The sequence below is a fragment of the Carlito syrichta genome, unplaced genomic scaffold, assembly GCF_000164805.1.
Source record: "Carlito syrichta isolate Samal-C Ts95f unplaced genomic scaffold, Tarsius_syrichta-2.0.1 Scaffold287357, whole genome shotgun sequence".
NCBI lineage: Eukaryota > Metazoa > Chordata > Mammalia > Primates > Tarsiidae > Carlito > Carlito syrichta.
In genome coordinates, this window is record NW_007231453.1 from 22,720 (window position 1) to 45,868 (window position 23,149).

Sequence of the window (23,149 nt, forward strand, 5' to 3'; positions counted from 1 at the left end):
CACCACTTACTTCATCATGCCCAGCTGGGAGTAGCAAGTTTAGTAAGTCCTGGGTGGCCTCACCTGCCTTGTCAGAATTTGTAAACCTCCTGCATGCTGGAATACAGCCTTGATTGTGATTTGTCTGCCATAGCAACATAATATAAGTGAAACACGTATTGATTTATTCCTGCTGATACTTCTCAATCCTGTTTTCAGGAGTTCTTATTCTGAGCAAGTCTCAGTTCAGGGATTTCTTAGGGTAACTAGTCAAGTACAGGAACACATTGGATTCTAAGTGTCCCAGTGGATGTGATTTCTTAGTTCTTGCAAGTCCGGCTTTAGTTGAAACCAGTACCAGGAAGCCATGCCTACTATGTTTTACTATCAGTAACTTTTGGTTTCATAATAACCAATTTTGCTTTAGTTGTGCTCTTGCATTGTAAAGAGCTGGTTGTTTCCTGGGGCCTGCACTGCTACTCCCTCTGTGCAACCATGTTGCAGCCAGCAACCTGTGGTCCTGGGTGTGGCGCTTTGAGAGTATTTTCAGGGAGGTGCACCCAGTTGCATTTTCTCAGTCGCAGTTTCAGTTGAGCCAAGCTCGCTGTTTCTCGGAGGTGGTGACCATGCTACCTCCTTCAAAGAGCAGTGTGTCACCTGTGTTAGCTACCTATGCCTGTGAATTTTACCTGTCTTAGAAGTCAGGGAATGGTTTTTTGGGCTTAGCAGGTACTGTTTTACCCTGAGACGTCTTGTTTCAGGAGGCCCTCTTAGGCATAGCAGGACTGGGCGGGGTGCAACAGCTGTATCCACAGGGCAGTACTGATTTACAGTGTGTGCAGTTTCTTCTCGTGTGGTTCTTTCTTGGTGTGTTTTGCATTTTAATTTTCTTTCAGTGCGTTTTAGTAATGTGTTCTTGAGTTTTTTCTATTTGCATTTTAGAAATTTGATCCCGTATTTGATTTATTTAATGTCATGAGTTTCTTCGACTGATATTTGAGTGTCACCACTCAGCTTCCTGCCCCTGACATGCTTTTACCCAAAAGAGCCAAGTTCTGTCTCAGCCCCACCAGAGTCCAGTTTCGAGCACTCGCTGGCGGCCCTCTCCTGCCTAAGCCAGTGGTTCTCGGCTTAGCGCCTAACACAGCGTTTCTCAGTGCGGGGCCTGTAAGCAAGTTCCTTTCTCCTTCCCAGCAGCATTGTTTTCTGGCCAACCCAAACTGTGGCTTGCACAGAACCTGGAGCTCTTTTCATGCTTTCGCTAGTAGCCCTGGGCCGTCGTTTTTCTGTCCGTGTAATTTCTTTTTGTATTTTCACCGAGTTGACGTTGTCTCCACAGCAGCACCATACATTCCTCCAAGCCTGGTAGTTTTCTGAACTGGCAGTCGCTTGGTGGAAAGGATTTGTGGCAATAAGACTTTGCTGTTAGCTGCACAGGTGGGTCTCACACTGGGCACTTGCTGGGTCCCAGCACCACTGGGTCTTCTGACCAGCCTGTCCTGGGTCAAGGCATGGCGAATTTGTCCAAGCTTGGTGGGTCTCAGTGACAGTACCACTGGTCCTTAGCAACTTCTTTTTCTCTCTGTTTTTCTATTAAATGTCTTTAAATAACTGATAAAATTATATGTATTTATCATTTCCAACCTAAAGTGGAATAACTAATCCTAGCCAATGAGCATATGTATCCCCTCACAGAGTTATGTTACTGGTGACAACACTTTAAACATTACTCCTTTAACAATTTTCACTACTACAATATATCATTAACTGTAGTCGCAGTGATGTACAATAGATCTTTTGCAATTATTCTTCTATCTAACTGAAAGGTTGTAACCTTTGACCATTATCCTCCCCTCCCCTAATCAACCCAGCTCCTGGTAACCACCAATCTGTTCTCCATTTCTATGAGATCAAGTTTTTAGATGTACATGGTTCTGGTTATTTGCATCTTTTTCTATTGCATAGCCCTTAACCCGTTATTTTAGCTATTATTATCTTTAATAGTTTTGTCTTTTACCTTCATACTAAATGTAAACCACCATTACAGTAATGAATTACTCTGGGTTTGACTGTGTAATTACTTTTACCAATGTATTTTATACTTTCAGATATTTTCATTTTACTCATTAGTATCATCATCTTTTATCTGGAAGAACTCCCTTTAGCATTTCTTGCAAGACAAATCTGTTGGTAATGAGCTTACTCAGGTTTTGTTTGTCCTTGAAAGTCTTCATTTTTCTTCATTTGTAAAGAACAACTTTTCTGCCTCAGTATTCTAATTTGAAAGGGATCCCCTTCCCCTTCATCACTTTGAATATATCATCCCACTCTTTCCTGGCCTGTAAATTTCTACTGAAAAGTCTGCTGCTAGCCCTGTTGGAATTCCCTTGTATGTTATTGACTTGTTTTCTCTTGTTGCTTTCAGAATCCTCTCTATTTTGAATATTTGATAGTTTGATTTTAATATGTCATGGAGTAGTCTTGTTTGAGTTTAATCTTTATGGAGACTGGAGTCTTTCCTATACCTGTGTATGCACATCTTTCCCCAGGTTTAAGAAGGTTTTATGCTACTATTTTTAAAAATCAGCGTTCTACTTTTTAATTTTTCTTCTCATGGTTTCTATGCCTTGAACACTTGTTCTCTTGATGCTATTTCATAAGTCCTGTAAACTTTGTTATTTTTCATTATCTTTTCTTATTCTCTGAATATTTTCAAACAATGTTTTCAAGTTTACAGAATTTTTTTCTATTTGATCAAATATGCTGTTGACAGTGTTTATTGTATTTTTTATTGTTTAATTATATTTTTCAGTTTAGGGTTTTTTTTAAATTTCAATCCCTCTTACATTTTTTGTTCTGGTCACTTATTGTTTTTCTCATTTCATTGAACTGTTTTTCTTTTTCATGATATTTGATTAGCTTCTATAAAACCTTTTTTTGAATTATTTGTGAAGCAGCTTATATATTTCCATTCTTTAGGGTTGGTCATTGGCCCTTTGTTTTGTCCTTTGATGATGTCATATTTTCTTGTTTTTGTTTCTTGTTGTGATACATCAATGTCTACACATTTAAATACTCATACTCGTAGTTACAGACTCATGTTCTAGTGTTACAGACTTCCTTTATCTGGCAAAGCCCTTCAACAGTCAGCCTGTTCAGAGATTCTAGGAAGTTTGCCTGACATGGTCCCTAAGCCTTGGGCTGCTAGAGTTTCTGATTAGATTCAGAAACTCAGGGTCCTGCCAGAAACTCAGGGTCACTGAGGCTTACCTGCCTCTGAGGACTGCTCAGAGCCCAGGATTGCTGACATAGGTCCAGTGGCGGTGTAAGCCAAAGATAAAAGCTGCCACACAAGTCTGAATCCTGGAACTGTGTGGTCACATTTGGCAGCGTGGCATTATTTCCCCCTGCCCCTTGGGTTGTTAGTTGAGAGGGAGGAAATTGTAACTTTTCGGTGGAGACATGAAACATCTTTCTAGTATGATCAAAATTAACATCACCAGTGAGCAGTGAGATATAGTATACTTTATTTATTTATTTATTTGTTTGTTTGTTTGTTTATTTATTTATTTATTGAGTTGGAGTCTCATTCTGTTGCCCAGACTGGAGTGCAGTGGCCACTCCCAGCCACTGTAGCCTCGACCTGCTGGGCTCCGGCGAGCCTTCTGCCTCAGCCTTCCAAGTAGCTGGAACTACAGGCACGCACTACCAAACCTGGCTAATTTTTTGATTTACTGTAGAGATGAGGTCTCACCAAGTTGCCCAGGTGGGTCTCGAACCCGCGGGCTCAGGCAATCCACTCACCTCAGCCTCCCAAGGCGCGGGATTACAGGCTGAGCCACCGAGCCCGGCTATAGTATACTTTTAAATATGATGCCATGAACTTATACAACATGACTTTTGCAACATTGCAGCAGGTGATGTATAATCTGGATCTAATCATGAGGATACATTAGAAAAACCCAAATCGAGGACTAGTCAATGAAACACTTGGTCAATTTTCTTCAAAATGCTAAGGTCATGAAAGAATGGCCTTAATGAGGAATTGTCCATAATAAAAAAGAATATATATATGAAAACTAAATGTAATATTTGATTCTGGACTGAAATGGGAAATGGAAGATTATAAATGCTATAAAGGGCATTAAAGAAAGGCTGGTGAAATTGGAATATGTATTTTACCATACATAAGTGTATTTTAGCAAGGTTGTTTCCTAAATTCGTTAACTGTACTGGGTTTATGCAAGGGAATATACTTGTTCTTAGAAAATACACACTAAATATTAAAGTATACATGCCATAAGTTTTACAGGGTGTTCTCAAATTTTTTAGAGAGAGAAAGGGAACCAAATGTGTGGCATGTTATTACAAATTGTGGAATATGGATAAAAGGTGTGCTGGATTTCTGCAATTTATTTTTGCACTTTGGTGAGTTTTTAATTAATTTCAAATAAAAAGCTAAAAGTTTAGCATAAAAATTGCATGTATTCATTATTCATTACCTTCAGCTTGCACTTCCCAGTGAATCCTGTGCATTGAAGCTTTCATTCCCACAATTTCATTTTCCTATTCCCACAATCCTCAAACTCTCACCAGCATTTTATATAGAAAACATCATTACCCAGCTTCCATGATATCCTAGTCTCCTTATTTTTCTTTTGCTTTGGCAGAAACACAATGTCAGTTTGGTCTGCTGCAATATTTTTCTATGTCCAAATTCTGAAACACCTCAGGATAAAATATTTTTGCTTTGCTGAATATTTTGGAGTGGTTTATACTTGTCAGTGGCACATATATTATCCATATTGCTGCATTAAACAGATACACACTCTAAAGGGGTAGTTGAGAATAATTTAATTTAAAAGGTGACTGACTACTTATATTTGGCAGGTGTGGGCAGATTAATGGAAACCAACAAGGGGTGGGAAGCATTCCAGACCTGGCACCAGAAGAGAATATTACCACCCGTGGGTCAATAGGGACAAGCGAATGAGTGGTGTTAACAAAATCAAGAAAGTGCTGAAAGAAACGTGGACTTTTCAACAATTTTGATGGATTTAGAGTCTATCATACTCAGTGATCTATCACAGTAACAAAGAACAGAGTACCACATGTTCTCACTCAAAAGCAGTCACTGAACATTTACTATAATACTATAAGAAAGGGATTGGCAGTAGCAGGACCTGCTGGGGTTAGAGGGGGGCACAACATCAATAAGGGTACCCAATCTCAAACCAGGCCAAGTGGGGACCAAAGGGAGCTCAAACTTTACTTGTATGATGACCACAAGTATACCTGATGCTGAATTGTACCCCACATCTTTAAAACAAAATTTTAATTTTTTTAAATAAGCACGCCACAGAATTTTGACTTTGAAGTTATTTGTTCCCCAGAGGCCCAGCTGGGACAACGGAAGGGAATAAATGCTCCATTACTCTTCCATATTGCTAAATGACTGGTGCCTAAACTGAATTAGAAGCCCGGGAACAAAAATAGCTCCTCAGTGCAGTCGGAAGGGGCAAACTGACATCTGTCATCAGTATCTTCATTTTGATCAACATCCCACAATAACTTTTCTGTTTTGTTTTGTTTTGGACATGGGGTCTTGTTATATTTCCCAGACTGGTCTTGAACCCCTAGGCTAAAGTAATCCTCTGGTTTTTTCCTCCCAGAGTGCTGGGATTATAGGCATGAACCAAAGCCTGTCCTAATGGTAACTTTTTAAAATTATCTAAAAACAGCTCTGTACTGAAGAATTCAACAAGTTGATAAAATAGATCAATTCTTCAAAATCATACTCTACCCAACTCATCTCATATTATCTACGTATTCTTGTAACTGATAGTTTATGATTTAAAAAAAAACAAACCTAGAGGTTCTTACTATTTCACTGATTAATTTTGCAGAAATCCTCACCAAAATACTAGCTAATATAAATCAGAAATATATGTTCAAGAATAATATCATACCCAAGTAAGGTTTATTCTCAATGTAAGACTGAAAAAAGTCAATATCATTCACCCTATTAATATCCTAAGTGTAAAACAAGTGATCCTATTAAATGATGCACAAAAAGTTTCTAATAAAAGCTACCAATCATTCATAATTCAAAATAAAAACCCAACTCTCAGCAACATGTAAATAGAAGGAAATTTTCCCATCCAGATGGAGACGTATCTACAAAAATATATAAATAATATCTTATGTCATGGTGGCAAACTCAATGCTTTTTCCTTAAAATCAGAAACAAAGTGAAGAAGTCCACTCTCACCATTTCTATTCATCAAGATACTGGATTTGTTTGTCAGTGCCATAAGCCAAGAAAAGGAGCTAAATGTCATATAAATTGGAAATGAAATACAACTGTCCATAATGGCAGAACATGAGTCTATGTAGAAAAATCCCAGCATCTAGAAGAAAATTTCCAGAACTCATGAGTGAATTTATCAAGGTCTTAGACAGAATTGTCCAAACCTTCTTCAGAGGGAAGAAGTGCCAAGCACACTTCCTAGACTAAGTTCCCAGGCATGCAGCATGTTTGCTGGTTATCCATAGGCCTACTTGCTAAGAGTGACCTGGATCGCAAGACCCTGGCCTACTTTCACGTTGAACCTCTGTGCATGGTACTCACTACTTTGGCTCTGCAATCAGCAAAGCCAAGAATCAAGTTCCTTGGTGGTCCAGGAACAAACAATCGGCCACCCTGGCCCTATCCTTACCCAAAAGAAAGTGCAGAAGCACAGGTGTCAATAAATTTCACATTTGTGTAGTTTTATTGAGAAGGAGAAAAAAAAAACACAAACAATTTGAAGGCAAAATCTCATTGCATTAGAATCAACGCTTAAATGTTACCATAACATCTATTACAAGAAGATCTTCCTGTGGAGGGTCTCGGCAGAAGTCTCAGGGCTTCAAAGGTGGGCAGCAGAGACAGGGGATAACCTTAGGGGATAAGGACCCAAATGTTCACACTTGACCACCAGCAGCCCAGGAATTTGTATTGGTGGCTCCTAGGGACAGTAAGTAGACTCTCGCTCTGAAGGATCTCCTCCGGTGGACAACTCCAGCTCCAAAGACGTCCCTCTTCGAGCGGGAAGCACTTTGCAAAGGAGGCTGCGGGTACAGGCGTCCTTTGGGCCTGCTAGCCTGAAGGCGCCTGCTAGCCTGTAGCCTGCTAGCCTGAAGGCGCCTGTGGCTCCTTGTGGGTCGCAGGTGGCGGGTCCAGAGCTGGCGAGTCTGTGCTCCTACTCAAGGTACTCTAAGCTCTGGGAAAATAATTGCTTCGCCAGTAATTTCAGAGAAGATGACCACAAGGCGTGGAAAGCAGGTTCGCAGTGGACCTCTTGGCTGTCCCAGGAGAACTCACAATAGTAAGGGCAGGAAAGGAGTGTCTAGGACACATGTACTGAACTCAGAGCCGCAGAATTTGGAGCCTGCCACAAACCACAGGGAGACTGCTGCTCCATCGCGACTGTCTCATCCTAGGAGGCACTAACTATGGGATCTGGAAGTCACCATCTTTAAGTTTCTACTCTTCTGGGCCTCGTGGGCCACCCAAATCACATGGCAGGAAGGTGAGTGGGAACCTTAATATCAGGAGCAAATTGCATCGGAACATGAAATTAATGAGATTAGCATAAAATCCTATCATTTGAGACAAAGCTATCTGGAGTCAAATAGTTTGCTTTAGGGGCTGAAAAGAAAAAGACCTGCCGTGCCTGGGGAGGGAAAACTGTTTTCCCGGACCCTGATTTATAGGAAGTTCATTATTACCCCAAACCCGTTGCTAGTCCTGGACCAGAGACTAGATCCCTTTCTGCCACCACAGCAGTGCTTGTCAGTATGCCCAGTGGAACACTAAGGATGTTAGTGGGGAGCAGGCTGGGGTAGTTGCTCAGTTCTTAATGTGGTCTTTCACTCTCCCAACTTTGTCTTCAAATATAGAATTGCTAAATTTAAGATATTTCAGAATTTGTGTGTGTCTATGTAATAGCACGATACTAAAGTATCAGGTTCCAATGACTTACTAAGCTGCAGAACAATTCTGTGACTTTCTAGATGAGTGATCTTCAGCAAGTTATCTAATTTAATTAGGCTCTCAGTTTACAAAGTTGTTTTCATGAATATATTTCATAGTAAAAGTTAATGTTCAAAAAGTGCCTGGCAGAAAATAATTTTCTCAGGTATTTATTAATATCATTATTTTTTATTTTTTCATAGTTTGAAAGAAGGATATTTATATAGAAACACATATAAAATGATGCCTTCTTTGGTGTAATTATTCTATAAATGATTTTTATTCTCATAACATTCTTGGTGAAATTGTAATGTATGCTTATCTGAGTCAAACATTCTTTTTCCAAACGCATCAATGGATATCAATATAGTATTCATTGATTAGATATAATTCTTTACTGTTATGTAACTGATTTATCCCAACATTTCACAAACATTTGTTGGTACCCTACTTCGTTCCTGGTGCTGTGAAGGGAGCCAAACACGCATATACAGGAAAAAGAACTAGCTGTAGCTTTCATGACCCTTACATCCTAGTGAAAGAGCAAAGGTACAGTCAAAAAACCATTCAGAGCACGGTCAGCTCCATGTTCATTGCCAGAGATGATTTGAAGACCAGAAAGAAAAGGTCTGAGTGTGGTGCTTCCCTTCAAAGCCACGTGTTTTTCTTGAGCCAGAAAAAATATACAACTGTAGAAATATAAGTGAAAAATAATAAAACAGAAAGAGAATGAGTGAATAGGCAGAGAAGTGAAAAGATTAGAAGTTCTAGCTGGGAGAAATGTTACGGGAGAAACATGGAGTCTTCATAGCTGAGTAGAAGACTGGAATAAAGATTCTCAGGATAGAAGAACTCTTCCTGTGTGGTTAGAAGAGTGGTGTAGAAATATAATTGTTTGAGTCTACTGACAGCTGACTCTATTGCTAATATATTTTGAAGGGCAAGAAGACTATATACATTAAATGTATAATGCAGAAACTTTCTGCAACCTAGATATTTTATATCTAGCAATGTATCTGCCAAAAATGTTTTACTAGATGAAAAAAACATGAGGTAAAAAGTAAAAACTGGATAATATCTAATAATAGGAAAGTAAAGATAGAAATGTCTTGCACTCCAACCAAAGGATATAAACAGTTGTTAAAGAGAGTGATTTCATGATGTTGCACTAAAAAAAGGTGGCAAAGATAATAAGATGAAAAAGACAGTTGCACAATTCTATCCATATCATGATAGGGAATACAGCTAGGAATAATACAGTAGCACCATAGTTTTTAAGAAATACTAGTACCAGATGTTCTTTAGAATTTAGAATGTAGAGGACTTTAGACAGGCAAGTAGGTAGCTTTCCAGATGTAGTATAAGCCTGATGATTTCTGGTCCGGGGCAGTAGGTTGTAACATGTCATTCATTTTCCCATGTGAAAGGTAGGACTGTCTATGTGAATTGAGATAAATAAGTGGCAATTCACCTTCTTCTTACTCCAGGTCTGTTTTGATAAAACAGAGTTTTGTGGCTAAACTGTAGGGGTAGAATATGCAGATCTTAAGAGGATTAGACTTAAACATTTGAATAGACATTATAGAAGCATATGACAGCTATTGGTGGTTATTGGCAAGCAAGACGGTAACATATTTCTCTTTAGCAGACCATTCAGAGGTTATTTCCTCCCTTCCCCCACATTGATTAATTTATTGGGAAACTAGAAAATAAATGGTACAAAAAAGCAAACAGGAATTTCCAGCATTCTGTCTTCAGTGATTGTCTTTTTCCTTACATACACTTCCTTAGAGAAAAAAATCAAACAGAAAATTAATGTATGTAAATAAAGGCATAGCAGTGTCCTAACATTCATTAAAATCAATTCTTCAAGGGATTTATGTATGTTTTACAAGGTAAACATAACTGGAGGTATAAGTATGCAGTCTAAAATAGCAAAAAAATACCATCCTGTGACCAAATAGGTAGACAATTACAATGCTTTTTCAATTCACCATGAAATGGCCAAGGATTATTTCCTGGATATGATACCAATGAGGGTGGCTCAGAAAATCTTGACAAGAGGAAAGATGGAAAGCGAGTGGGGATAATTTAGTTTAGAAAGAGATAGAGTGAAAGAAGCTAGTAAATACCTTGCCCCCTATAATTACTAGAAAGGAGCAGTTAAAATAAAATCCTAAATAATGGTAATTGAGTTTAGCTTTGCTAGACTATGCCTAAGTGAGTGTACCCATTAAGCCCATGGATATGCCGAGTACTGTAATTATACCGTCATACTAATGAGCAAAATGAAGCAAGTGTTATACTAAGTTTTGAAAGTGAAGAAGGTTAAAAACCATAGAAGTTTCATATCAGAATCCTAGTGCTGAAACTACCAGCCTACATGGCCCAGGTATCTGAATTCACCATGTTTGGGCTGCCATTGTCCCCAAATCTCTTTCCAGGGACAATAGTAGATAATAGTCATTGTATGTGATATTTATTAATAACTTACTGCATGATAGGCATTGTGTTTGCCATTTTATCTTTGTTATCCCATTTGGTTAAATGTCATTATTACGTCCTTTCTACAAATAAGAAAATGCAGATTCCCATAACTTAAATAACTTGTTGGCAAGAAGGACTGCTCAGCAAGTCTTTATCTGGTTAATGTGGATCCCCACTGAGAAACCCCATACTCTGTGTGTTATGACCATCTGGGCACTTCCCAGTCTCTGCAGCACAGTATCCACTCACTGTTCACACCTGGAGAGGCATATTCAAAGTCACAAGGCTAGTGAGTGGCTACACAATGGAGTCAGTTTACGTTTTTTGGTTAATGAAAGATAAAATTCATGTACTTTCATTGAAAGAGCATCAGAAAAATAATGCAGCTTCCAAAGAGTCCTCTCCAGTGCCAGATCCAGAGAGATGAGACTTCACAGTCCAACTGCAGTATTGCATCTAGAGATACAAGGAGCAAATAATATTTACACTAGTAAATGTAGAACCTTATTTTAAAAATTTTATTGAGGACTCTCTTGAGACCAGAAATGTCAGGGATTTCTGTAAGTGGATTCCAGGTGTCTGGAGAATGGATCTTTAAAGTAGGAGGAGACCCAATCAGAAGGTGATTTATAGGACCTCTCCAGTGAAAATCTGGGAAGCTGACTTTAGTATTTCTGCATGAAGTTTCAGGGATCGGTCTTTTCAGGTGTGAACAGTGGATACTTGCTTTGTAGGGAGAGAAGAGTGCCTGAGTGACTATAACACAGAGTGGAGTAGGGTTTCCCAAGAGAAATCCTCATTATCCAGGCAAACACCTGCTGGGCAGCTTCTTTTGCAGCAGTACACAGTATAGCACCAGTTCCTTTCGGCTCCTCTAGACGGAGGTATGCACATAAGGTAGCATGACAATGACTATAAAGTTGGACCATATCTTAAACATTTTGAGCAGATTAGTGGAAAGAATGGTACCTTTTTTACCTCCTTAAAAGAAAAGATGGTCATACTTTGTGATCATTTCCTGCACATCTACTGAAACACCCTTAGCTCATTCTGGAGGTAGTTCTTGGGGAGGGAGGTGCATACCTCATCAGCAAGGGTACCTGCATGATCAATGTTTATATACCTAACCCTGAAATGTACCCCTCATCTTTATAATAAAAATTTTAAAAAACATCTAAAGGTTATTTATCTTATGACCATGGACATTTTACTTTTTTGATATAACTGGAGATTGAACTTAATCCTTGGAAAGACAACTCTAAATTGCAGTGGTTTGACTAAGGATTCAGAATCACCATGTATTTCTTTCATGGCTTTTGGGAAAAGAAACAAAACACATTCATAAAGAGGATTTAGCTAAAAGAAAACTGTTGAGTTTACTGCCAAAATAAATAAATGAGAAACAGCATGGCTGCTTCTCCAAAAATTAAAAAGAAAATAACCACATGATTAGAAACTCTGCTTCTTGATATATAACCAAAAGAATTGAAACAGGATCTGAAGGGATGGCGATACAGCCTTATACACAGCAATATTATTCACAATAGGTAAAACAAGGAAGAAGTGCCCACCAGCAAATAAGTGGATAAGCAAGATATGATATATCCATCGAATGGAATGTTGGACCTGAAAAAGGAAAAACATTTTTGACATATGCTACATCATGGATGAACCTTGAGAGCGTCTTGCTAGGAGAAGTAAGGCGGTCACAAGAAGACAAGTACAGCATGATTCTACTCAGCGTAGGTACTTAAACTAGTCAAATGTTTCAGATAAATGTAGAGTGGTGGTTGTTGGGTAATGGGAGAAGGAAGAAGGGGAAGTTATTGTTTAAAGACAAAGCTTCACTTTTAAAAGATGAAAACAATTGTGTAAACAGATGGTGGTGAAAGTTGCACAACTGCATACTTAAAATGGTTGAGATGATAAATGTTTGTGAGTTTTACCCCAATAAAAATAAATAGGAAATAAAGCAAACAAAATGAATTGGGAAATTACTCCTGCCCTGCTCTTCACTATTATCCCAAATATTTCGACATCCTTCCCCTACTGCTGTGCCCCTCACCACCAAAGCTTTCTCTGCAGCCAGAACAAGATTCCAGTCTCCACTCCAGGGCTGACAATGTGATTTGGAGGCAATAATAAACTTCCTATTAACCAGGGTCCCTCAAAACAACTTTCCCACCACAGGCCCTGCAGTAGTTTTGTTTCTGTTTCATCCCTAAATCAATGCCTCGAGTCTGAAGTAACTCCAGATAATTTTAACAAGTAATAGGATTTTATGCAACATCATTAATTCTGTCTTCTAATGCAATCTCACCCTAGGATTAATATTGAAACTCAGTTTCTTGTTCTCTGGTAAATACTACCCAATAGACCAGATGAGTATAAAAACCCAAATGCTGGCAGTTTCTGAATCCCAGATTCTTTGTGTCACCAGTTGTGAGATGGGCATGATGGAGCAGCATTTTCCTTGTGTGCTGGAGACCCGGGGTTTCCAAGACATGGAGTCTGGGCACCAGAAGTCACTAGCCCTGAGCATGGAGGACACTGGGCCCTGGTCGCTCTGTTTCCATCCCAACCTGTGCGAACTTTCCTGGGACAGCCAAGAGTTCAGCTGGGACCTGTTTTTCATTTCTTGCTGACTACTTCACTGGGACTTCTCCAAAAATGATCTGGTTCCCACAACACAGAGCGCTCTGGGATGGGACGCAGGATTGCCTACCCAGGACCAGATACCTGTGGCTCAGGAGCAGCCTGCCCTGAAGCTGCCCTCACTGGAGCACTGGAGTCTCTGAAGGAGCAGAGGCCCTTCCGAGAGCCTCAACCTGCAACTGCGCCCCGGATCCACCATCTGAAGTTCCAAGGATGCCAGAAGGGATTCCATGCCCTGTCTGCCTGAAACGCTAAAGCTGCCTCCACTGTTTGCCTGGAGGTGCCAAGGAGCCATGGGACTTATTTTCTCAAGCAGAGACCTGTCACTGGAAAGTCTTCTGGTGACACATGGTGTTATGTAACACTTTTGCATTTGTAAAATGCACTGAGAATAGTTTTACCTTGATAGTTCTTTTCTTTGTATTTTTCTTTCACCATCCCAAGTAAACTGAACACGGTTGTTAAAGTCTTCTCTGTCAAGTGTATGCCTGCTCTGGCTGTCAGGGAAAGACAAGGCGAAAAGGCATATTGGCTGGTTGCTGGTTCCCATTTCCACATGGGTCCCAGGATCCTCTAGGTTTGCTGGTCAAGGAGTTGGTATTGGCGTCTCTCGCATATGGGTGGGGGCCAGAGGTCGCGAATAGCTCGTCTGTCACAGGTGCTGGGTCCCCAAGAGATCCAGCAAACTGGCAGCAGCCTTGGGAACTTAGTTGAGAAAATTGTCCAGTCGTATCTCCATGATACTTCTTTCTTCCAGGTACATCTTAGAGACCCTTTTGTCACCTACAAGTTGTTCTGCCATATCTGTGCATCTCTCCCTCCCAAACACAACTGCAATCTTTGGCTTTCCAGAACCAAGATCCTGTGTCCCTCAGGTGTGGAGAAAAATCCCCAAAAGTGTCTTATCTATCTTAAGACATCCAGATCCTGAATTTCCAGTAAGTACAGCTGGGAAGAGAGCCGGAGTGGGTAGTAAAGCACTTGTGGCCTGGACATGGAAAGACCAACCATTGGACCATGAATATGGCCTTTTTGCACTGGAAAATTCAGAGCGGACTTGCTTATCTGCAAAGTGAAGAGGACATGAATGTTGTGCAAACCATGGAGGGCTTTGGGACCAGGAATGGCAAGACCAGCAAGAAGAACACCATTGCCAACTGTGGACAACTCTAACAAATTTGACTTGTTTTATTTTAACTACTAGACTATTCCTTCTATAGCTCAGCAGAGCACCTCTCAATCTCATTTGCTCACAATAGCCTATAATCTTTGTGCTCTTGCTGCAATTCTTTGAGTTTCATATTTTCCTTATTCTCTTCCATGACTAGTTGGATTGCAGAGAATAAAAACTAAATAACAAACAAACAACAAAAAAATGACTGAGGACATGGAGAATTAAAGGTATCTGAAGCACTAGGTCAGTGTCCAGCCCTGGGGCTAAACATCAGTGGTAAATAGTGGGCATAAATAGCATGCTATCTGGGCATTCTCTCCTCAATAGGTTACCCTATTTTCTCAAGACCATCTCCAACACTGCATCAACACTCTCCTCAGCCCCCCGGTAGCTTCACACCAGGAGGCAGCAGCATCCTGGAAAACCCCCTCCCTGGGTGTCTCAGGGCTCCTTCTGCTCAAGGAGGCCCCACAGTGCATTCCTGCTCCCCATCCAGGCCCTGCTTCCTGAATAGGGACCCTCCCCTCTACTGCTGCCAAATTCAAATTTTCTTTGGTAAAAAGAATTTCTAACTGTTTGATGTTTTGTGAAATGTCATTGAGAAACAGTTCCCCAGTTCCCTGAGAGCCAATTAATTGTAGAAGTAGGTCCGATGCAGTGGCTCATGACTGTAATCTTAGCATTTTGGGAAGTCGGCGTGGGAGGATTGCTTGAACCCAGGAGTTTGAGAGCAGCTTGGACAACAAAGGGAGACTTCATCTCTACAAAAAGTAAAAAAAAATTAGCTGAGTTTGGTGGTACATATCTGAAGTCCCAGCTGCATGGAAGGCTGAGTCCAGGAGTTCAAGTCTGTGATCATGCCACTGCACTCCAGCCTGGGCAACTTAGTGAGGCTGGGACTCAACAACAGAGCAGGAGGGGGAAGAGGGGAAAGGAGAAGGAGGAGGAGGGGGAGGAGGAGGGAGAGACAGAGGAAGAGATATTAAGGATATCATGGACCAAAATGACAATTATTTCAAGTTGAAAACTTTTAGAAATCTAGAAAAAGAGGGATCCAGAAAATCAGCCTGGATTGGCTCCTGTACTTTCACCCCCCAGTGTGACACCCCTGGAGGATTCTCCTCTGAGGTGTTGGCTAATAAAAAAGCCTAGGGTCTGGAGCTCCATGATAAGGTTTCTGTGGGAGGCATTCTGGGGGAACTCCAACCACAGGCTTCATCGAGGGCTGGCCCAGCCTATGGGAGGCACCTCAGCCCTTCACTAGCAAAACATGGTTTTACCTGCAAGTTCTGGCTCTTTATGGTTCCTACAAATCTCATTCACCTCTGGGTGGACCAAAACAACCCTTCACTTGGTGAGGCCTCAGATTTCCCCATCCTGTGTGGCCTTACAACAAGGTAGGTTCTGATTCCTTCTTGTCTTGGGACTATCTCTAGTGCTGCTCACTGCTTGTGCAGCAGCACCACAGATGTTGTATCTAACCCAGTTGTTAAAGTGTACCTCATCCAACAGATAAAATAGAGTCCCGATGGCTAGCTGAGATATTCAACCCTAAAAAAGAACCAGGTGGCCATGGCTTGTTGAGGGAGCTGTTGCATACTCTTTGTTCTCAGAAAGATGTAAAACTATCAAAGGCTCTCCTTTTCTACAATTAAGCCAAGCTAATTCCTACTGTCAGTTCCAAGACAAAGTGTGGCAGAAGCCACCTTACCATTGGTAGTTTGAAAAAAACATCTGACAGAGACTTCTGGTTTGAGCCCTGGAAACTGAAAAATCATGACTGTGTTAACCAATCAAGGTTCGTCTGTGTTGCCCAATCAGAACTAAGCAAGTTTCAATCTTTCATTTATATTAATGGACTGGACTGGGAACCTGGGCAGAAGCTGTTATAAAACTTGGTGTCTTGCTTTCATTTTACACCAAAGCCTGTGTTTTCCCAGTTTGCAAACTGTTGGCTGGGAAAAAAAGCCTCTTTCCTCCAAATTGTTTTTCGGATAACTTTTGTTCACACAGTCATAGTCCAGGGAGTATGCTCACTTTGGGTCATCCTATTCATTCATGGCTGCTGTTGTGGTTTTACTCCAGACCTGTAGAATTGAAAGCTCACTGTCTCCAGGGTGAAAACCCTTTCTCACCCTCAAATCTGCAATAGAATCCGCACAGTTCCTATGATTGGTAAAGATTCAATAATCAATTTTTTATCCACATGTTTATATCTTTCTTCTGAACTAAACAGAAAGCTGGTGTCCAGTAATCAATCATTACTATGAATACTAATGCAATCTGGGATTTTTTAAAAAAGAAAACTGAAGCCTCAAGTGAATTCAGCTTAAATTTGCTGCCAAATGAATTTTACAATCAAATTTACACTCCAAACAGTAGATTTGCAGAACACCTAGGTGTTAGTATTGCTAACAAAGAATTGTAACACTGTACTCTGAATTATATTAGTTATTTTTGGCAAGAGTGTTTTTAAAGGACTGCTATTCTCTCAATGTATTCTTACCAGCATCCTCCCATCAGGAGATACCATGGTCTTACTGCCAGAAAAAAATCAAGGATAAAATAAATAATTCAATTCTGAATAAATAATCATTTATTTTCAGTGTTAAGCATTAAAAAATATAAACTTCCTGAGAAATAAAGACTAAACAAGAAAATGAAAAACTTTAAATGATGGGGTATCAGCATCTTCAACCTACTGTTTGCAGGTTATTTCTTACTGGAAAACGACAATAAGTCTTTTTGACAGTGAAAACCCAAAAATATCTTTCTGTGGTACAAGATATGGATTACAATAGTAGTTCACAATTCAACACAGACTTGATATGTACAGTGTGCAAGCCATAGCATCCACATCAACAGAGGTAGACAGGTGAATCCTGACCAAGAGGAAAGGGAGAGGACAAAGCCCAGGCTGGTGTTTAACCTAATCACCATGAAATTTCTCACTCTAGAGAAATCCAGAGGGATCCTCAGAAGAATTGTACTTCCCATTTCCTGACACTTGACCTCCTGCTGGGCATCAGTCTTTGAACCCCAGGATGTAGTGGATAATATCATCCAGTTCCTCTTTCTAATAACAGGTAAAGTGACTCAGAAAGCCGCCAAGTTCAGATGGAATTGCAAGCCAGGAAGCCTTCTGCAGCACACATAAGGCTTTACTCTCAAAGCTGGTTTTCTGATATCCTAGCGATCACTGCCTTTGCTCTCCACCCTAGTATTCTCTATGCAATTGAGCTCAGTTGCATCCCAGGAAGTTTGAGGGGACATTTCCTAAAGTTTTGTTAGAACCTGGGAGAAATAGAAGCTAGGGGTCTACAGAAGCCAAAGATTGTCTGTGTGTTTGGAGGAGAGATGCAAGGGGAGGCTGTAGAGCAAAGTATAAAGGTGGCAGCTAGGCCCCAAAGATAAACTCAGAGGGAAAAAGGGCCTGAGTTACTGCCAGGAGCATTTCCTGGATCCCTCGAGGCTGAGCAGGTGTAAGCAATCAGCCACCCACACTCCTGCCCACCCACCTGTGCCAGGAGAAGACACTGCCTGCCCTGCCACAACAAAGTCACGTGATGGAGGGACCTGCCAGCGGTTAGTTGCCCCCAACTGGCACCTCTCCTTCCCCAACACCTACATTAGGGGCACAGGAGACACAGAAGAAGTTTGCATTTGTGGACAATTTTATTTTATTATATTTAGTGAATTTATTTATTTATTTTTAGATTAGAAAATATAGTGTATTTAAAAGTAAATTAGAGAGAGAGAGAGAGAGAGAGCAGATTCACTGCCCCAAGGTGGAGAAGGGGGCCAAAGCTAGGAAGCATGGCCACAGCCATAGCTCAAAAAGCACATAGCCACATCAGAATCTATCATGGCAATGGCCTGTGGACAATTTAATTAAGAAGTCGAAATAAAATGCAAAGACTTGAAGGTGAGACATCTTCCAAAGCATTTGAGCAAACACAGAGTTGTTGATGTAACATCATTGGCTCCAGGAGCATCGTCCAATGAAGGGTTGTGCAGGAAATCTCCGGGATCCTGGCTCCAAATGTAGACAGGGGAAGCAACCTGAAAACATTCAGGCCAAAACCCGTGGAATGCACTGCCAGCAGCCTTGGTATGTCCAAGGGTGGCTCCCTGAAACGGGAGTAAGCTGATTTTCTGAGGGATCTCCCCAAATGTAAGTTTCCAGATCCAGTGATGAGTTCATGGAGTCGATTGCTAAGGCTGAGGGCAGCTGCGTGGGCGGGCGTTGGTCTGGCTCCTCTGCCTCTTCTGGGGACGCCTTTGACTTCTGCTGGGTCAGGTGTCAAATCTCTGGTGGGCGGCTCTGGGCCCCACCTCAAGGCGCCTTTTGCTCTAAGAAATTGACCGATTCACGAACAGTAGCAACAAAGAATCCCGCAGAGGATGGAAAGCAGATCCCAGTTGAACTCCAGGCTGTCCCAGGAGAGCTCACACAGGTCTGGATGGAAAAGGAGAGGCCAGGGCCCACGGTCCTCTGGGCTCAGGGATAGCAGCTTCTGTGGTCCTGGCTCCAGGTCTGTTGAATCCCAAGCCGCCTGCACACCACGGGAAAAGCGCTGCCCCATAGAGTCTCACAACCGGCGGCGAGTATCTGGAATTCAAAAATGACCAGCGCTTGCGTTTTTGTACTCTTATGGTCCTTGGGGCGTTTCTAAACAGATACCAGAAAACTGGGTGGTGCAATTTGCCCAAGAAGACAAAATTAACGATATTAACACAAAATCTTATCATCTGGGATGAAATTCATCTAGATTGGTGAGACTGGTTTAGGGTTTGAAAAAGAAAAGCACTACTTTGTCCGTGGAGAAAAAAGCTACTTTAGGGTCTCTGGTTTATAGAAAATTCACTATTGCCCCATATCACACTTCTAGTCCTGAGCAGAGATTTGAACCCTGTCTGCCAGCAGAAAAAAGCTTGGGGAGAAAGGATGATTTGCAAAGGGTTAAGGACCAGGGTAGGAGTATTTTCCCAATTGTTAATGTGGTCTTTTGTTCACTCTTCCAGTTTTGTTTCCTATGACTGAATTTCTGTCTTTAAAAGATTTCAGCACTTGTGTATGTGTGTAATTGCAAGAAGCTAAGGTCTCAGACTCCAGTGACTGACTGAATTACAGAGAAGTTATGTGCCATTCTAGATCAGTGACCCTTAGCAAGCTATCGATATCCCATGGTCTTTATTTTAACCATCTCTGAAATAGAAGCTAGGTATGCTCTCATTTCACAAAGTAGCTATAATGCATGCACTTGATAGTAAAAGTTAATGTTTAGAGAATATCTAGCTGAAAGCAATTTGCTCAGTTGGGTCTTTCTTTGTTATATCCTTTTGTAGATTGTTTTTATCTTCTGATATATCTGGTGAAATTATAATATATCCTTGTCTGAGTCAATTATGCTATTTATGAAAGTATTAGTAAATACAAATATAGAATTCATTAATCAAATATTATCATTTACTATTGGAAGTCTGATTTATCCCAACATTTAACAAACATGTTTTGATATCCCTACCATATTCAAGATGCTATGAAGGGCTGCAACTTTCACAATTCTTACTAGTAAGAAAAAAAAATACACTGCTAAGAGACCATTTAGAACACAGCCAACTTCAAGCTCATTGCAGGAGCTGATATGAAGACCCCAAAGAAATTCTGAATATGTTGCTTCCCTTCAAACCCATGCTTCTTTTATCTGGAACTGAGGAAAATATATAACTATAGAAAATAAATGAAAAATAATAAAACAGAGAAAGATGGCAGAATAGACAGAGAAACAGAAGATTTAAAGCTCTAGAGACTCCAGTGAAAGGTTTACAGACTCTAGGTTTCTGGAGAATGGATCCTGAAAGCATAAACCCTGCTGGAGAGTAGTTATTGGAGAAACTCCAGTGGTGATCCCAGAAAACTACCTTCAGCATTTTTTTTCTCATGTAACTGGTATATCTCCCCTGGTGTGAACAGCGAATGAAGACTTGTGCTGTAGAGGATCAGAAGTGCTCTGGATGGGCATAACAAACAAAGGAGTGACATTTCCCAAAGGGCACCCACAATATCCAGGAAAAGACCTGCTGTCCAGCACCTCATGCAGTCTTGCATCTCAATCTAAACTGTGCAAAGGAGTGACTATTTTCACCTCCACTGGGTAGAAACTGGTGACTGAGGCAGGTGATAATTTACTAGGGATTCTTGAATCACACAATTAAAATTATACTCATTCTTAAATCTTAGTTATAGTGATCTTCAGTGCCTGTGAAATAATTACTCATAGTATCTTGCTTTTATGCTTTATTCATTTTCTATTCTATCTTGAAAAAATTACCATGTCATGACCTAGAGACCAAAGAACTCAGCTGATATAGGGATAACTAGTCTGAGACACTTAGGAAGAACATGTAAAAACATAACTTCAAACATCATCAGTCAGATCTCCCTTACCAATGCCTACCTTATAAATGATGAGCTCAATAAACAGAATTATCTTTTGGTGGGCAGGCCCCTTGTAGTACAAGCTTACCCCACCAGGTGAGTGTTCTAGGAACCCATCAGCTTCAGTGTACTAGCTAGCATTGCTCTCAGAGGCTGCCTTCGGCTTCAGTGAATTTTTATTTTTTTGGAGATTCTTTTAATGCATTTGCTCATTTCATCATGGATGATTTGTGAGCATACCTGCCCACAGCATGTTAAGTGTTCAGCACTTTTTGACCAAAATGGCATGACCCTGGTGCCCTACCCTTTCTATTCACCCGAACTCACTCCAAGTGACTTTTTTGTTTGTTTCCCCGTATGAAAAAATTCCTCAAAGGGAAACGTTTGGTGATGTGGAAGAGATAAAACAAAAAATGGCATCAAAATTGACAAGTTCAAAAACTGTTTTGAACAATGGAAAAAGTGTCTTGATAGGTGCATTGCATCAAACAGAGAGTACCTTGAAGGTGATTGAAGTTTAAACATGTAAGAATAAATACACAATTTTAAATAAATTATTGAGTTTTTGGGTCCCAAAATAAGATATTTGTGAGCACTCCACCATCAGTAATTAAACAATTCAGTCAAAACAAAATCAAAACTTCCATCTTTCATGTTTTCATCTATCATATTTGCCTGAAGGCCAGCATACCATCTTGAACAAAGGACTTCAAGGTTGTTTTAGTCCCTTCCATTTGGACCACAGAAAGTCATGATTTGCTCTCTTTCTGTCCACGACCATAATAGGCTTATTCTAGACTTAGGATCTCTGCACTTTCTATTGTTTCATGATGGTAACTCCCCTCTTAGATTTTGTTTTATTTTGTGCATTTCATTATTCAGAACTTGGTGGAAGGGACATCACCATATCTCTGATAATTCTATCTTGACTATACTAGCTAAAGTAGCATCATCCAAGTTACCTTCTTTTCAATGAACTTGCATAATTGACTTGATAGCATTTATCATATAAACATTGTCATATTCATTTTTTGGCATCATGTTTAATGTCTTTTTCAACTTATGAAAGTGATAGGCACTTTAAGGTTAAGCCCATATCTGTTTGTTGATCACTTATCTCAGGTACTATGATAACTATGTAGCACAATATAGTCACTTACTATTTGTGAATGAAGAAGCAATAAATGTATTTAAAATATGCTCCAGCCACCTTCTGACAGAAGAAGGTTATATGTCACTCAAAAATGGAAAATATTTTCCTTGGAAGGCTTTTTTGGTTTATCTGTTCCATTTGTTTCTCTGAAGATGCAAGTAAACTTGCTACACAACCATTTAGTGCTAGCATGATCCATTTGGTTGGACCTGTCAAAAACCTTGCTCAATTCAGTTTTGAATAATGTCATAAGAAAGATGGAGTATTTATGTGTTTCCTTTTAATGGACTGGACTGTCAAAAGCAATTTATGGTGGAGGTTAACATCAATATCCAGTTTTCAGCACTTTTATTTTTGATCACAGAGAAGTGTAAAATTCGAGGTTGGAAATGACTGTATCCTTCTCTTCTTGTTCCAGGTGTATTGTTTCACAATTTACAAGAGCCAAGATTTGACGTGCCACCTGTCTTATTTAGTTGACTTTGTTGTCTGCATGCAAGAGTTGGGGGCCCTGGTTATTGCCCACTCTGCGTATGGCAAACACTAGGATCTAAATAACTTCCAGGAACTGAGCCAAGACTCAGTGTGCTGCAGGGCAGGACTTCTTCCATGTGATGAGCAGTTTGAAAAGCGGCTTGGATGACTGGGCCTGGGAGCTGACAATTTCATTATATTTCTAAGGACTGCAGAGATTTGGGTTTTCAGATGCACTATATTTTTTTTCCAAATCATTTATTTAAAAACATGTTTGTTTGAATAGACCTTCATTTTTTAACAGCTTTATGTTTACAACATTGATGGAAAAAGTACAGAGTTTCTGTCTTCTAATCTAGTTTGTGTGTGTGTGTGTGTGTGTGTGTGTGTGTGTGTGTGTGTGTGTGAGAGAGAGAGAAAGAGAGAGAGAGAGAGAGAAAGAGAGAGAGAGAGAGAGAGAAAGAGATTTTACTATATTCCTTAACCCTAATACTCCAACTCAAAATAACCTAAATCCTGAGTTTATTTTTCTATTGTGGCTTAGGATGTACTACCCCAAAATATAACCATAAAACCTCAGACTATGCATCCCAAAATATACCACTTGACATATTATCTCAAGTTATATATTTTTAGAAATTGCAGACATAGGCACATCTCTGAAAAGCTGCTCTTTTGTAAAAGTAATTTACATCTCTAAATGAAATTTTCTTTTTTTTTTTTCATTAATCAGTATTTTTTATTATGGTTTTGTGGGGTACAGTTAAG